Source organism: Odocoileus virginianus, chromosome 31 (genome assembly GCF_023699985.2).
Source record: "Odocoileus virginianus isolate 20LAN1187 ecotype Illinois chromosome 31, Ovbor_1.2, whole genome shotgun sequence".
NCBI lineage: Eukaryota > Metazoa > Chordata > Mammalia > Artiodactyla > Cervidae > Odocoileus > Odocoileus virginianus.
In genome coordinates this window covers 35,887,107-35,904,233 of record NC_069704.1, presented here as the reverse complement: position 1 = coordinate 35,904,233, position 17,127 = coordinate 35,887,107, and positions in this window count along the sequence as shown.

Below are 17,127 nucleotides of genomic sequence, written 5' to 3'. Positions count from 1 at the left end.
TGAAACTAGAGTCCTTGCGTGCCGCAGTGGAAGACCCCGCAGGCCACAACTAACCCCCTCATGCTCCTGCTCAATTGCTTCAGTCATGTCCGCTCTTAGCGACACTATGGGCTGTAGCCCGCCAGGCTCCTGTCCATGGGATTCTCAAGGCAAGAATGCTAGAGTGGGTTGCCATGCCCTCTTCCAGGGGATCTTCCCAACCCAGGGACTGAACGAGCATCTCCTGTGTCTCCTGCACTGTAGGTGCATTCTCTATGGCTGAGACACCAGGCAAGCCCAAATAATTTTTTTTAAAAAAGAAAAAGCAGGATAGAAAGTGGTGAGGATATTTTGTATATTGTGGAAGGCGCCCCCCCCCTTTTTTTAGCACAGATTTAAAAGAAGGAAGCCATGTGGATATCTAGGTGAGATAGGAAGACATCAAGGGATTTTAACCAGAAGAGTGCTTTTTAAGCCCTGGTACCACCAATGACTTCCAGAGTGACAAATTTTTCTTTTAATGGTATGTATTTTTTAAAGTTCATTCTAATTATTTTGTGACACCAGGATATTAAAGAGAGGGAATGGTTTACAACCTGCAATTTCTTCATACCTCAATGTCTACATCCATTCAACAACCACTTGGAGTACCACCTCTGTATTAGGCAGTGAGTTAGGTGTTAAAGACAGGCAAGGCAACAAGCCAGACCCAGCCCCTCCGTTTAAGGGATTATCAGCGTGGAGAGCTCAGCTCCAGCCCACATTCACCTTTCACTGACTTACCTTTGAGCTCTGCTACTCTTAAAGGTAAGTCAGTGAAATTGACCTAGCTGCAGTTCCTCCCATTTTGTCTTTCTCACTATATTCAGACCGGATGCCCAGTGGCATTTTCCTGACCATGTTTTTTTTCGCTCCTCTTGACAACAAATTTGGGATTCCCAGATGGTACTAGTAGTAAAGACCCCATCTGCCAATGCAGGAGACATAAGAGATGCGGGTTTGATCCCTGGGTCAGAAAGATCACATGGATGAGAGCACAGCAACCCACTCCAGTATTCTTCCCTAGAGAATCCCATAGACAGAGAAGCCTGGCAGGCTACAGTCCATGGAGTCACAAAGAGTCAGACACCACTGAAGCAACTTAGCATGCATGCATACACAACAAATTTGTATATCTACACGTTTACACTATTCAGACAACCCTGGGACCCTCCTACCTTATCACTCTTCACTAATAAAGATCCAGCTCTGCATATCAAAATAACACAGTTTAGATAAATTTACTCTTTCTTCTCTCACCGTATTTTCAATGAGAGTAAAACATCTACTTATCACAGAGTAACATTGGCCTAAATTATATGGCCTGTAACAGAATTTTTAACCACTCTCCAAATAGGGGAGATCTCACAGATAGGGGGTATAGCATATGTGATCGAGGAGGGAAAAAAGGACAAATAATTCAGAAAATAGAGATTTAGCCTTTGTCTCTATGGCAGTCTATTACTCTTCTAGGCCCTATTGATTCTTACGTCTCAGAATTCTTGCCCTTGTATAGTTCCCTCCCACACTAACTTTGGACTTGGACGTGGCACTAGCTTTAGCTGATGGGACATTAAGAAGCAGAATGTGAGCAGAGCCTTAATAAGTGTTTGCACATTGTGGCTTATCCTTTCGGGGTGCTCCTCTTCAGAACCCAGCTGCCATGCTGTGAGCTCTCCCCCCAACTTAGCCACGGGGAGAGATCACATGAAGGAGCACAGGGGTCTTGATGAACAGCCCCAGCTAATCTCCCAGCCAGCAGGCAGCACATGAGTGATCTAGCCTCGATGAACCCTCCAGCCCTGGTTGAGCAATCTCAGGAGTCACCACACAGAACAAACACGGGCTATCTCTGATAAACCTTGCTTTAAATGCAGAGTTTTGGGCAAATAAGTGACTGTTTCTATTTTAAGCCACCAGTTTGGTGGTGGGGGGGGGAGGGCATTTTGTCATATAGCATTAGAAAACTAGAACATCTACTTTTAAAAAATAAAAACAAAAGAGGCATTGTTCCTACTGTATATTGTTATTCTTAAGACACTAAATGCCTGAACCTTGGGTCAAGGTTTGAACCTTGGGTCAGGGGTCGACTTCCCTAATAAGAGAAATGCCGGTGCACAGTTACACTGCTGTAATTGTTAGTTTAATGTCTGTACTCCCATTCATCTATTAGTTCTATGAGGAAAGGGATTATGTCTATCGTGGTCAACATTGTTTCAAGGACCTAGAAAAGACCCTAGCACATAATAGGCACTCAATCAAAATTTTAATAAATCAATATTATGCTGATGTACTAGTTATGTTAGTTCTTCTGTTCAAATAGGACAGTATTACTTATTTTATTATTATTAGCAAACATTATTATATAATATTTACATACAGACAATGTTCTAAGCATTTAACAGGTGTTAACTAATTGAGTCCTCACAATAACCCTATGAGCTAGGTACTATTACTATCCCTTTTTACAGATTAGGAAACTGAGGAACAAGAATAAGTAACTTGCTTGTTGCAGGGCCAGGATTCAAACCCAGGGAGTCAGTTTCCAGAATCCATATTCTTCGCAACTTCATTCTCCCAGTTTCCTGTTCTAGGTCTGGCATTGCCATTGCTACTGAAGCAAGAATAACGTAAGGTTACACACCAGAAGATGAAGAATATCTTCACCATGATGAAGACACCATTGTGATTACACAGGTGGAAAGCTGCACACAGGGACCACATTCCTGCCCTAAAACACCTTTACAACATGAATGACAAGATGATGATGACATTCAGGAATGACAGATGGTGACATACACCAGGAAGAAAGACCCTTATACGAGGCCCTACCCTAAGCCTCTAACTCTGCCAGCTAAAATGACTGAACCCCAACCTGGGAGCTCAATTCAATCCCAGTCACCCTACAGGACTATAGGAAACCCTGATTCAGGAGCTGCGAGCTCTCCACTGAGTCCCTTTTAACGCCAGTGCTCCTGTGACTTGTTACTGGGTCTTCCTCATGCTCAGCACAGAGACCAACGGCAAAGGCCCACTGCAGTGCTGTCGCCAGCCCTGCCCCTGCTCTGAACAGCCTGGGTGTGGGAGTCTGGATCTAAGCCAATAACGACGTGAAGGTCGCCAGCAATCTGACCTCCCAGTGTGCTGAGTACAGTACTTTCTTAACCCAAAATGATCACTATCACCACCAGCAAGTGTGTACACCCACACACAAATGCTCCAGCCAAACTGAAATGGCAATTTACCCCAACAGTAGAAGACATATTTCATGACTACATTGCCTGATAGCTACAAAAGGAGTGCAGAGTTAGGGAGCAAGATGTTAAGTCTTGGTGATGAGGGGGGCCTTTTAGAGTCTCTGAGCTTCATCTTCTGTACTTGACATTCACTCAACAGATAACTTTTTGACACCTGCTATATGCCAGTAACTGTACTAGGTAGATGGTCACTGAGAACGCTCCACCTCAGAAATAGCGCTTTAACTCACTGAATCACTTTTTGGTGTGCTGCCATCAGGCTGTAAGAGGCACCCTCGTGAACCAGACACCCTCTCAGGGATGCTGTCAAGGACACTGCTCATCATCCGACACGACGTTCTCTTCATGAGCATCCCTGGGAGACAGCCCAATCTGCCTTGATTCTGGGAAGTTTTACTTCTCCAGAGTAACGGGTTTGCTTTTTACCTATGGACACCATGAATTGTGGGACCAAGGAGGCTGTCAGCTTAGAGACAAATTCATGGCCCAGTTGTAGCAACTGTGGTCATTCCTATCTGTGTTTTTAACTTTGTCCCTGGCTCTATTTTGTCATTTTTATTTCTTCACTCTTCCTGAAAACCATGTTTTTACTTATTCATTCTCTGTACTTTTTTTTTGCACTTTTAATTTATGGCATCATGTATTGTGTGTATGTGTGCAATTTTTTATTCTGGAGGCTTTTCTTGTATCCTTGGAATTGGCTATGAACCCTTTCTAAAAGAAGATATTGGCATCAATATTTATAATACATTATATACATCTATGTAAATGCTATGATAGAACTGTGTCTACAGGGTGATGCTGACGAACAGGAGGGCTTATAAATCAAGAGCATTAAAGAAGACTTTGCATAGGGGTCATTTCTGGAGTTTCTCTTTTGTATAGCTCTTTGGTTTGGTGAGGATATTGTAGAATTTATTCACCATGCAACAACTGTTAAACAAAATTAAGTTGTTACCTAGTACAAGAGAACACTAAAAATCTTGCACAGTAAAGTTCTACATCATATCATATCATCGGTTTATGGGGCACCACTGAAACTGTTCACAAGAGATCAAGGCTACTTCCACAAGTTTCTTCTCATCAATTTTTTTCTGACAAAAGGATCGTGGGAAAAATAATTCATGCTTATAATGCTTCTATCAAAATTCACTTGCAGACAAAGAAATTAAGATGGAATATCAAACTCAAGTTAGAAGATATTTTATAGCAAAGTAAGGTGAAGAATTAAAATAGTTACCTAGAAGACATATATACACAAAATGTTATCAAATGAATTATTCAAATAAATGAGGACAAACAGGATTTAAGAATTTAAATTATCAAAGTCAATAGTCTCCATTTGGAAGGGATATTAAAAATAATTTATTTCAGTTGCATACCTCTGCAGCAGTGTTCTTCCTTAATTCTTTATTCCATCTTGCAGGCAGACACCCAGAAAAAAGAGTTCTAGCAATATAAAAACTCATATTGACCAACTGCATAGAAGGGACCCTAGGAAATAGGTCAGGATCTCACAGATGAAGCATTTCATAATTTAAAAGAAAACAGCAAAAAACATGTTTGTGCACACCTGCTCAGTCTTGTTTGATTCTTTGCAATCCCATAGACTGTAGCCCACCAGCCTCCTCTGTTCATGAGATTTCCCAGGCAAGAATACTGGAGTGGGTTGCCATTTCCTCCTCCATGGAATCCTCCCAACCCAGGAAACAAACCTGGGTCTCCTGCAGCTCCTGCATTAGCAGGCAGAGTCTTTACCACTTAGCCATTTGGGGAGCCCCAATAAACATGTTTACTGCATATCTTTTCATTCTTCAATAGCATGAAAAATTACAACCACCTTTTTCATTCAAGTTGGAAAAAAAAAGAACAAAAAAGTAAACCAGCTCTACTCCATGACTTCTTTCAACCATCTATAAGGCCTGGTGCTTTAAAGAGGATACTATTCTGCCTTGCATTGGGGGAAATTGTTGACTTTTAATTTAGAATGACTAACGGTAAAAAAATCTGCCTGCAATGCAGGAGACTAGGGTTCGATCCCTGGGATAGGAATATCCCCTGGAGAAGGAAATGGCTACTCACTCCAGGATTCTTGCCTGGGAAATCCCAAGGACAGCGAAGCCTGGTGGGCTATAGTCCATGGGATCACAGAGTTGGACATGACTGAGCAACTAACACAAACAGAAGACATTTCTATTTTCCCCTCTTCCTATTAGAATTAAAAAAAGAAAGAAACAACTTAAAAGCAAAATTATCTGAAAAATGCTTACTGCTGAGAGGAAAGCCTGCAATTAGTCACTCTGACATTTCCTGCAGGAGGGCAGCCCAGACAGGCAGAAAAACCACTATAGTGCTAGGCTGGATATTCCATGAGGGCAGGAACCATCTTTGCTTTTTCACATCTACCTGATGCCTGGCTTAAAGTCTGGCACAATGCATATTCACGCATTCATTCATTCAATAAATATGTATTAAGTACCTAATCTGTACCAGGCAGTGTTCTATATGCCTGAAAAAAGTAAAGTGATAGTCAATTGCTGCTGGGCTGTGCTTAGTTGCTCAGCTACATCACAACTCTTTGTGACCCCATGGGCTATAGACTGCCAGGATTCTCTGTTCATGGAATTCTCCGGCAAGAATACTGGAGTGGGTAGCCATTCTTTTCTCCAAGGGATCTTCCCAACCCAGGAATCAAACCTGGGTCTCCCACACTAGAGGCAAATTCTTTACCATCTGAACCACCAGGGAAGCCTGGGATACATCATAGAACAAACAAAGATCTCTACCCAAATGAAATCTCATTTCTATTGGGAAGCGGGTAGAGGAGGAAGGGACAATAGGTAAGGAATCTGTTCTGAGTGTGAAGGTGAGTAAAAGTTAAGTGGGACTGGGGACAAAGAGCTAAAGAGGAAGAGCAGACTGCGGTTTTGAATAGGGTACCCACTGTAGACCTCACTGAGAAGGTGATATTTAAATGACGCCTTAAGGGGGATGAGGTGCCAAGGCATGTTCAGGAAGTGGTAAGAAAACCAGTTTGAGAAGGAAGGCTGTGGGAGATGAAACTGGGAAGGAGATAGGAGGCTCACTAAGAAGGGTGCAGAGCTACATGATATGAATTTACAAAACTGAGAGTTTACAAAGAACTTTTTCTTATAGTCCTATTTAATTCTCACATTCCCAGTAAAGTTAGTTTCATCTCCATTTTATCAATAAGGAAACTATACTCAGAGAAACTTGGTAATTTTCCCAAGATCACACAGAGATACAACATAAGAGTAAAATTTAATTTAAACTTTTAAAATTATACATCCTGTACAGCAACCCATTGACTGTAGGTGCTCAGTAAATAAATTACAGAACAGGACACTAAGAGCCTATTTTGAATTTTGTGTATTACTGGAAACAGAAAATATGTGGTTACAAATCTATTTCTATCATAAATGCCTTTCTTTTACTACAAACTTTTATAAACTTTTGCTTTCAGATTCAACCCATTTCTCTTAGAAACACAATAATACTTTGTGACTTGATTTTCACGAATAAAAATATTATTTCTTAATTATACAAGAAACGCATGGATTCTTTCTTTAAAAGGCTAACATCCCCAACAAACGACCACTTCCTACCTGGTCCTCAACATCAGAGATACATAAGTACTATCAGTTCTAATTGTATTCTCCTATTCTTTTTCTGTAGATACTTGTATATTAAATGCTACTATGTTTAAAACTGAACTCATGATTTTCCCCTCGAAGCTAACCTGGTTTCTCTGATTTCCTTGTCAGTGAATAGCATTATCCCATCTGAAACTTAACATTCCATATTTTATCCACCCACTCACCTGCCACATCTAATCATCAATCACTTCCTTAGGCTTAGTTCTTCAGTATCTTGCATTACAGCTCTCCAGTCTCCAATCCCACGTCCGCTGCTTTAATATTGGCCCTCTTCACTGACCACTGCTCAGGGCCAGTTACACGCTGCGTGATGGGCCGTCACACAGGGCCTCATGCCTGGTTTAATGCTCTGCTCTCACTATCCTGAAATCCTCAATCATTTTTTACCAACCATGCATTGCGGCTTGCAGTATTTTAGTTCCCCAAACAGGAAGTGAACCTGGGCACCCAGGTTTTATCCCCGGTCAGGGAACTAGAGGGCTTCCCAGTTGACTTTAGTGGTAAAGAACCCAACTGCCAACATAGGAGGTGTAAGAGATTTGAGTTCCATCCCTGGGTCGGGAAGATCCTCTGTAGGAGGGAATGGCAACCCACTCCAGTATTCCTGCCTGGAGAATCTCATGGACAGAGGAGCCTGGCTGGTTACCGCACTTAGGATCACAGCGTTGGCCATAACTGAGGCGACTTAGCACAGCACACATACAGGGAACTAGATCCCACACACCAAAATGAAAGGTCTTGAGTGCCGTAACTAAGACCAGATGCAGACAAATAAGTAAATGCTGTTTTTTTTTCATTTAAGAAAAATTACAGCTTTGTATGGTGATGCTATGGTGATCATTTTTCAGTGTATACAATTATCAAAACATTCTGTTATACCCCTGAAACTAATATAATATCATATGTCAACTATGTCTCAATTTAAAAAAAAGAATGGGCTCTGGCTAATAATAATGTATCAGTAACAATTTTAGATCATTAGTTGTGACAACTGTACCATTTTAATTTAACAATAGGGAAAACTGGGCATTAGGTATACAGGAAGTCTCTGTACTATCCTTGCAATGTTTCTGTAAAACTGCTTCAAAATTAAAAGTTTATTTAAAAACTAACAACTGGGGGACCTGGGCATTGTAAGGGAGAACAGTTCATAAAGAAGACAGAGACCATGTGTAGTCCTAGAGATAAAGAGGAAAACCAGAACAAATCAGAGACACTCAAAAAGAAAATTTCCAACCCCACTAGGCCTCACAGTCAGTTGAAACCTAAGCGTTGTAAGAAATTTAATTCATACAACCATTTAAAATTGCATTTTAGCTAGAATCTACTTTCCATTTTGTGCTTTCTAATAAAATTTTTCTTTCCTTTTTAAAGAAAAAAAGTATAGCAGTAATTCTACACACCCAAAACTCCCTTCATCTTTCCTCCCCTCCAACTCTAACCCCATCACAGTTTCCTCTTTCTCTTCTTTTAGGTCTCCCCATCTCAGAAAGGGTGTCCCCAACCATCCTCTTGCTAAGGACAGAAAGCTTGAAGTCAGCCATGACTCCTTCTCCATCAACTTAGCATCCTGTCACCATTACCTGGAAGATTCTACCTTTATATTTATACTTCCCTCCCTCTCCATTTCTACTATATAACCCTTCAGTTCAGTTCAGTTCTATAGAGGCCTTAGGCCTTAGTTATTATTATTTTTTTTTGCCGGGGGGCCCATACTGCGCAGCTTGTAGGATCCTAGTTTCCCAACCAGGGATCGAACCTGTGCTCCCAGCATTAGAAGCACGGAGTCCTAACTACTGGACACCAGGGAAGTTCCAGCCTTACCAATTTTAATCTTGTCTCTCATCATAAAAGCTTCCGATGAATCCATCCTCCAAATTAACATCCAAATGGTTGTTCTAAAATGTAAATATGATCAAATTATCTGTAAAACAAAGTTGCTGTGACTAAAATATGACATTTATAAAGAGTTTAGCACAGTGCCTCACAGGCACTCTCCCTGAAAAATCAGCTGTTATCATGTCTGACTATTTGCAACACCATGTACTGTGTCCACCAGACTCCTCTGTCCATGGAATTCTCCAGAAAAAAAATACTGGAGTATTTTTGTTAAAAATCATCTTAACAAAATTTTTAACCCTGTCATTGCAAGACAAACAACTGACAGTATTTGTTGCTATTTATAAAACGTAAGCTTTTAAACAAAAAATTAGGATTTTGATAAGCTTGTATATGTCGCTGTTGGCTTAATAAACTTCCTAATGAAAATTTTTCTCATGAGATTAGTGATGATATTAGCAAGTTAAACTACTTGATATCCTATCATAACCTATGTTAGCATTTGACAGATAAGCATAGACCAACTAACCAAATTTATTTAGATGATCAATACATGATATTAAAAAAGCATTCATAGGTTAAAAACTCTTTCAAAGTACTGGGCCAATGAATTATAATGTAACCTATTATTAGAAGTTCATTGATAGGGTTTCAGATTTCATTTTGCAACCACCTTTAAGGAACTACCAGTTGTAAATTTTGGGTATAACATCAAAGAAGAGTATATGCCGTATTTTTTAAAGTTATTCAACCAAAATAGTGTATCACAACAAACTGAATGCAGAAGTCTATGAGATAGTAGAGCTCTCTGGTAGTAAGATAGACATTAAAGAGATTTGTAAAAATATAAAATAATGCTACTCATTACACTATCTTTGTATGTTTTGGAAGACATAGTATTTCTTTTTAATAAAAAGTATTATTTATGTTAAAAAAAAATCAGCTGTTAGAGGTTATATCACCCTATCCCTCAACTCTTCCACTATCTCTCAAGAGCTTTCAAGAAAAATTCTAACGTAATTCTCAAGCCCTTATGAAACTGGCTCCTACCATGCCTCCAGTTATTTCCAGCTATCTCCATGGATACCTGTGATCTGGTGAGAGTTACAGAGCACACTACTGAAATACATTATAATGGTAAGAAAGGAGACCAAAAGCTCATACAACTCATTTGTGATAGCAACAAAAAGCACCTTTAAGAAGAAATGATCAGAACCTGTTTTTTTTTTTTTAAAGTACACAGCAATCAAAACAGTGTGGTATTGGTACAAAAGCAGACATATGGACCACTGGAACAGAATAAAGAGCCCAGAAATAAGTCCACACACCTACGGTCAATTAATCTTCAACAAAGGAGGCAAAAATATAAAAGGGGAAAAAGAGACTCTCCTAAGCAAGTGGTGCTGGGAAAGCTGGACAGCTGCATGCATATCAATGACGTTACCACACACTTTCACACCAGGCACAAAAATAAACTCAAAAATGACTTAAAGACTTAAACATAAGACGTGATACCATAAAACTCCTAGAAGAGAGCATAACATTCTCTGACATAAATCACACAAATATTTTCTTAGGGCAGTCTCCCAAAGCTATAGAAATAAAAACAAACAAATGGGACCTAATCAAACTTACAAACTTTTATACAGAAAACCATGGGGGAAAAAAAGCCTACAGAATGGGAAAAAATATTTGTGAATGATGTGACTGACAAGGGCTTAATCTCAAAATAAATAAACAGCTCAAACAACTCAACAACAACAACAAAATGAACAACCCAACTGAAAAATGGGCATAAGGCGTTACTAGACATTTCTCCAAAGAAGACATATAAATGCCCAGTAGGCACATGAAAAGATGTTCAACATCACTAATTATTAATAAATGCAAATCAAACTAGAACAAGGGCTTCCCTGGTGGCTCAGCGGTAAAGAATCCACCTACCAATGCAGAAGACACAGCAAGATAACTTGTTTACAGAGAGGAAGATTCAACACTATGAACAAGTTAATTCTTCCCAAGCTGACTGGTATATAAAGCACTGTAATCACAATCAAAATCACACTGGGACGTTAGGGGAATCTGCCAAAAATACTCCTAAGCTCATGTAGCAGAAGAAAAATACTAAAAAATACCAGGAAAATTGTAAAAAGAAGGAGAATGAGGGGAAAGAGGCCTACCAGACACTAAAATGTATTTTAAGGAAATTTAGTACATGATAAAAATGGCATTTCACAAGAATTAAGAGAAATGGAATATTAAAATAGGCAACCAGTTCACCATTTGGAGAATAACAAAGTTCAGCTAATTACAAATAATCCTCAGTCCTTACATCAAAAGAATTTCCAGATGGAATAAAGATTTAAATATGAAAAATGAAACCAGAAAAGTACCAGAAGAAAACCTGGGAGAACATATTTACAAGGTTGGATTGGTGAAGGCTTTTAAACATGGCAAATGAAGGAGAAGTATGAGGGGGACAAGCAGAGAGAATAAAGGAAATGAGAAGGCAAAAAGAAAGAATTAAAACTTACCTACATAAAAATTAAAAACTTCGAGAAATTTCATGGCAGTCTAGTGGTGAGGACTTCACTCTTTCACTGCATAGGGCCTAGGTTCAATCCCTGGTTGGGGAACTATGATCCTGCAAGCTGCATGGCATGGCAAAAAAATTAAAAACTTTACATGGTCAAAGTATATAGAGGTAGTAAATTGAAAGCTACAAAACACTAGAGGAAATAACTGCCACATATGACACATTAACACTACTATCCTTAGCATAAAAGTGCTATCATATATCATTAAAACAGTGGAGGGACACCACAGAAAAACAGTCAAATGATAAGAATAGACACATGACAGAAGAGTCAGTAAACATTTGAAAGATGTTAATCACACTATTCAAGAAACTCAGATTAAAACAACAGATATCACTTTTTAACCTTTAAACTTAGGTGAGACAAAAAAAGACAGAACTCCCCACACTGGCCATTACTGACAGGCACAAACTGATGTGGAAAGTTATTTATTCAGTTTAAATCTGCATTCACATTCACATAGCAATTTCAGTTCCAGATGTCTTACAGAAATACTTGCAGAAGTGCTCAAAGCTGTATTTGAGAATTTCTCTGCAACGCTGTTCACAGAACCGTGTAAACTGTCAACATGCTCATCAATAGCAGAATGGTTAAAGTGCTTGCATACTAAACATTATATACTCGTCAAAAATAACAAACTAGACTTATTTGTCTTGCCACGATAAGATGACAATAAATTAAATGAAAGGGGAAAATTGCAAGCAGCATGTATGATCCTATTTCTAGGAAATTCTTTGTAATGATTTTTTTTAATGCAAATTAAGAATCACCTAACTGCTTCTGGAGTGACAAGATACTAGTTCAAAGCTTGAATTGGGAGGAAATTTTATACTTTTCTAAGCTTAATTTTTTAATTAAGTACTACAGTCAAATGGGTTTAATACTCCGAAGGTATAAACAGGTATATTGTGAAATGTCTTCCTCTCCATTCACCTCTCTCCAGGACCTAGCTCTCTCCAGAGGAAAGCATATTATTAGTTTGGGGGTATCTTTATGAAATAATCTATACACATACAAGCAAATAAATGAATAGTTTTCTTTTTTAACCAAAAAGTTCTATTTTATTCTTAATAAAGAATTAACTTATAATATTCTATGGGCTTTCTCTGGTAGCTCAGCTGTGAAGGATCTGCCTGCAATGCAGGAGACCCTGGTTCGATTCCTGAGTTGGGAAGATCCCCTAGAGAAAGGATAAGTTACTCATGCCAGTACTTTTGGACTTCCCTGGTGGTTCAGATGGTAAACAATCTGCCTGCAAGGCAGGAGACCTGGATTCCATCCCTGGATTGGAAAGATCCCCTGGAGGAGGTCATGGCAACCCATGCCAATTCTTGCCTGGAGAATCCCCATGGACAGAGGAATCTAGCGGTCTATAGTCCATGGGATCCCAAAGAGTTGGACATGACTGACTAAGCACAGCACAGCAACCAGAAAGAAAAGGAATTAAGCATACCAGATTTAAAAAATATTTTCAGTGTCATATTTCAGTCTTACTGTTTCAGTCCCAAGAAGGTATCTTCAAGTTTGTATTTATCAAATTTTCATCTTTCTAAAGGGGCTTCCCAGGTGGTGCTAGTGGTAAAGAACCCACCTGCCAATGCAGGAGACATAAGAGACGCAGGTTCCAACCCTGAGTCAGGAAGATCCCGTGAAGTAAGGCATGGCAACCCACACCAGTATTCTTGCCTGGAGAATCCCTTGGACAGACGAGCCGGGTCAGCTACAGTTCAGAGGGTCACAAAGAGGTAGAGATGAACGGACTGAGCACACAGGCATCTTTCTAAAACTTGTGGGAATTTCAGTTGGTTTCCTCAGGCAAAAAGAAACACTAAATATGGTAACATTTAAGAAACACTCGCCATGGCAACACTGATCATAGAAACTTGGTTGAAGTGATTTGATATATACTATCTGATGGTATTTCATGTGGTTAACCAGTGTTGGATTCACGAACACACAGATTACACTAAATTAGGAACTGGAGAACTTCAAGGCCCACATAACACATGAATGATATTTATTGTTTACTGTTCTCTAGTAATTGTTCATGTTTTCACAATTGTTGGCGTCTCTGCCTGGGATACTTATCTGGACAAGGCAAGATTCCCCCTACTGAGCACCTCAATACTCCTCTTTTATTGGCATTTATCTTTGAGGGGTGGATAAATGACTTAAGTGATTTTTATATTATCAAGTTGTAGCTCACTTCTTGGCAATACTAGACTTTTAGTAATGGATGCTTAAAGAAACAAAACCTTTTATACACAGGTGATAGACAAAAACCTAACATCTAAGAATAGAAATGTTAGGTGTTTGTCAGCCTTAGCACAAGCACAGACACATGAAAAAGTGCATTTCAGAAAATGCAGAAAGCTACAATTTAAAGTGTTAAGCAAAAATAAATAAATAAATGAAGTGTTAAGTATGGGGGAATGCCTCCAGGATAGTTTAAAATCTTTAGTTCAATACCTCAACATAATAAAAGCTATATATGACAAACCCACAGCAAGCATCACCCTCAATGGTGAAAAATTGAAAGCATTTCCCCTGAAATCAGGATCAAGACAAGGGTGCCCACTCTCACCACTACTATTCAACATAGTTTTGGAAGTGTTGGCCACAGCAATCAGGGCAGAAAAAGAAGTAAAAGGAATCCAGATAGGAAAAGAAGAAGTGAAACTCTCTCTGTTTGCAGATGACATGATCCTCTACATAGAAAACCCTAAAGACTCTACCAGAAAATTACTAGAGCTAATCAACGAATACAGTAAAGTTGCAGGATATAAAATTAACACACAGAAATCTCTTGCATTCCTATACACTAACAATGAGAAAACAGAAAGAGAAATTAAGGAAACAATACCATTCACCATTGCAACAAAAAGAATAAAATACTTAGGAGTATATCTACCTAAAGAAACAAAAGACCTATACATAGAAAACTATAAAACACTGATGAAAGAAATCAAAGAGGACACAAACAGATGGAGAAATATACCGTGTTCATGGATTGGAAGAATCAATATTGTCAAAATGGCTATACTACCCAAAGCAATCTATAGATTCAATGCAATCCCTATCAAACTACCAACGGTATTTTTCACAGAACTAGAACAAATAATTTCACAATTTGTATGGAAATACAAAACACCTCGAATAGCCAAAGTAATCCTGAGAAAGAAGAATGGAACTGGAGGGATCAACCTGCCTGACTTCAGACTATACTACAAAGCCACAGTCATCAAGACAGTATGGTACTGGCACAAAGACAGAAATATAGATCAATGGAACAGAATAGAAAGCCCAGAGATAAATCCACGAACCTATGGTCACCTTATCTTCGACAAAGGAGGCAAGGATATACAATGGAAAAAAGATAACCTCTTTAACAAGTGGTGCTGGGAAAACTGGTCAACCACCTGTAAAAGAATGAAACTAGAACACTTTCTAACACCATACACAAAAATAAACTCAAAATGGATTAAAGATCTAAATGTAAGACCAGAAACTATCAAACTCCTAGAGGAGAACATAGGCAAAACACTCTCCGACATAAATCACAGCAGGATCTCTATGACCCACATCCCAGAATTTTAGAAACAAAAGCAAAAATAAACAAATGGGACCTAATGAAACTTAAAAGCTTTTGCACAACGAAGGAAACTATAAGCAAGGTGAAAAGACAGCCCTCAGATTGGGAGAAAATAATAGCAAACGAAGCCACAGACAAAGGATTAATCTCAAAAATATACAAGCAACTCCTCCAGCTCAACTCCAGAAAAATAAATGACCCAATCAAAAAATGGGCCAAAGAACTAAACAGACATTTCTCCAAGGAAGACATACAGATGGCTAACAAACACATGAAAAGATGCTCAACATCACTCATTATCAGAGAAATGCAAATCAAAACCACAATGAGGTACCATTATACGCCAGTCAGGATGGCTGCTATCCAAAAGTCTACAAGCAATAAATGCTGGAGAGGGTGTGGAGAAAAGGGAACCCTCTTCGCATTTGGGAATGCAAATTAGTACAGCCACTATGGAAAACAGTGTGGAGATTTCTTAAAAAGCTGGAAATAGAACTGCCATATGACCCAGCAATCCCACTTCCGGGCATACACACCAAGGAAACCAGATCTGAAAGAGACACGTGCACCCCAATGTTCATCGCAGCACTGTTTATAATAGCCAGGACATGGAAGCAACCTAGATGCCCATCAGCAGACGAATGGATGAGGAAGCTGTGGTACATATACACCATGGAATATTACTCAGCCATTAAAAAGAATTCATTTGAATCAGTTCTAATGAGATGGATGAAACTGGAGCCCATTATACAGAGCGAAGTAAGCCAGAAAGATAAAGACCATTACAGTATACTAACACATATATATGGAATTTAGAAAGATGGTAACGATAACCCTATATGCAAAACAGAAAAAGAGACTCAGATGTATAGAACAGACTTGTGGACTCTGGGAGAAGGCGAGGATGGGATGTTTCAAGAGAACAGCATCGAAACATGTATATTATCTAGGGTGAAACAGATCACCAGCCCAGGTTGGGTGCATGAGACAAGTGCTCGGGCCTGGTGCACTGGGAAGACCCAGAGGGATGGGGTGGAGAGGGAGGTGGGAGGGGGGACCGGGATGGGGAATACATGTAAATCCATGGCTAATTCATTTCAATGTATGACAAAACTACTGTAATGATGTAAAGTAATTAGCCTCCAACTAATAAAAATAAATGGAAAAAAAAAAAAAAAATAAATAAAATCTTTAGTTCAGGAACATACACCAGTGGGTGTTTGTCAACTTCCTCTGAAGCCTCACCTCCCGTCACTCCAGCTCTCAGCTCTGTCTATATTCAAGTGTCTGCAATTTCCTAAAAATATCATATTCTTTCATATCTTAACCTCAGCCTTCCCTTGCACTGCGTCCTTGCTGGGAACACTCCTTTCTTCACAACTCAACTGCGACTTCCCCACAGCTTCCTCTGTTCCATCAAACCTCTCCCATGCTGACCTCTATCTTGGGGTTCCCCCACAGTTCGTTGACTTGTGTGTCTCCCTACTAACATCTAAAACGACGTGAAGCGGGCTTTTTCAACTTTGCATCTCCGTCTTCCTCGGTGCCAGGTCATCCCGTGTTTGCTGCTGAAGCATACAGAGCCCAATTTCCACTGTGTCCCGCGCTCAAGACTAGAAAAGCCCCAAGGACCCATTTCAGGCTATAGTTTCATATTCACAGACTGGTAGCACTTAACACGTTAGGTCAAACAATTAATGCTATTTGCTAGTCATTCTTTTGTGTTATTGTGTCCAGGGCTAACCAAACTGGAGGAACGACGGGCCAGAAACTCCCAAGGCCCAAGGTTTGCACCATAGTATTGCAAACGTTTCCTCATTTAGTGCTGCCTGAGCCCAACGTATGTTGAAAATATACCCCTATATATGAAAATAAAGTGTATATAGGGGTCTAGACTCGCACAAAGAGCTCTTCCAACTTAGCAGTTTCGCAAATTACGAGGCCATGGACGGAGCGTCTGATTGCTCGGGGTCCCAAGCCCGTCCTGCTTAGCATTTCGTGCCGGCGGTTTCCCAGAACCTCAAGGCTAAGAAACTAAGCCGGTTTGAGGCGAGGAAAGAGACGAATGAGGCGCCGGCGGGGAGGCGGAGCAGCAGGGCTTTGTTCTGAGAGGTTCCATTGCAGCACACGGCCCCTGCCCGGGGCCC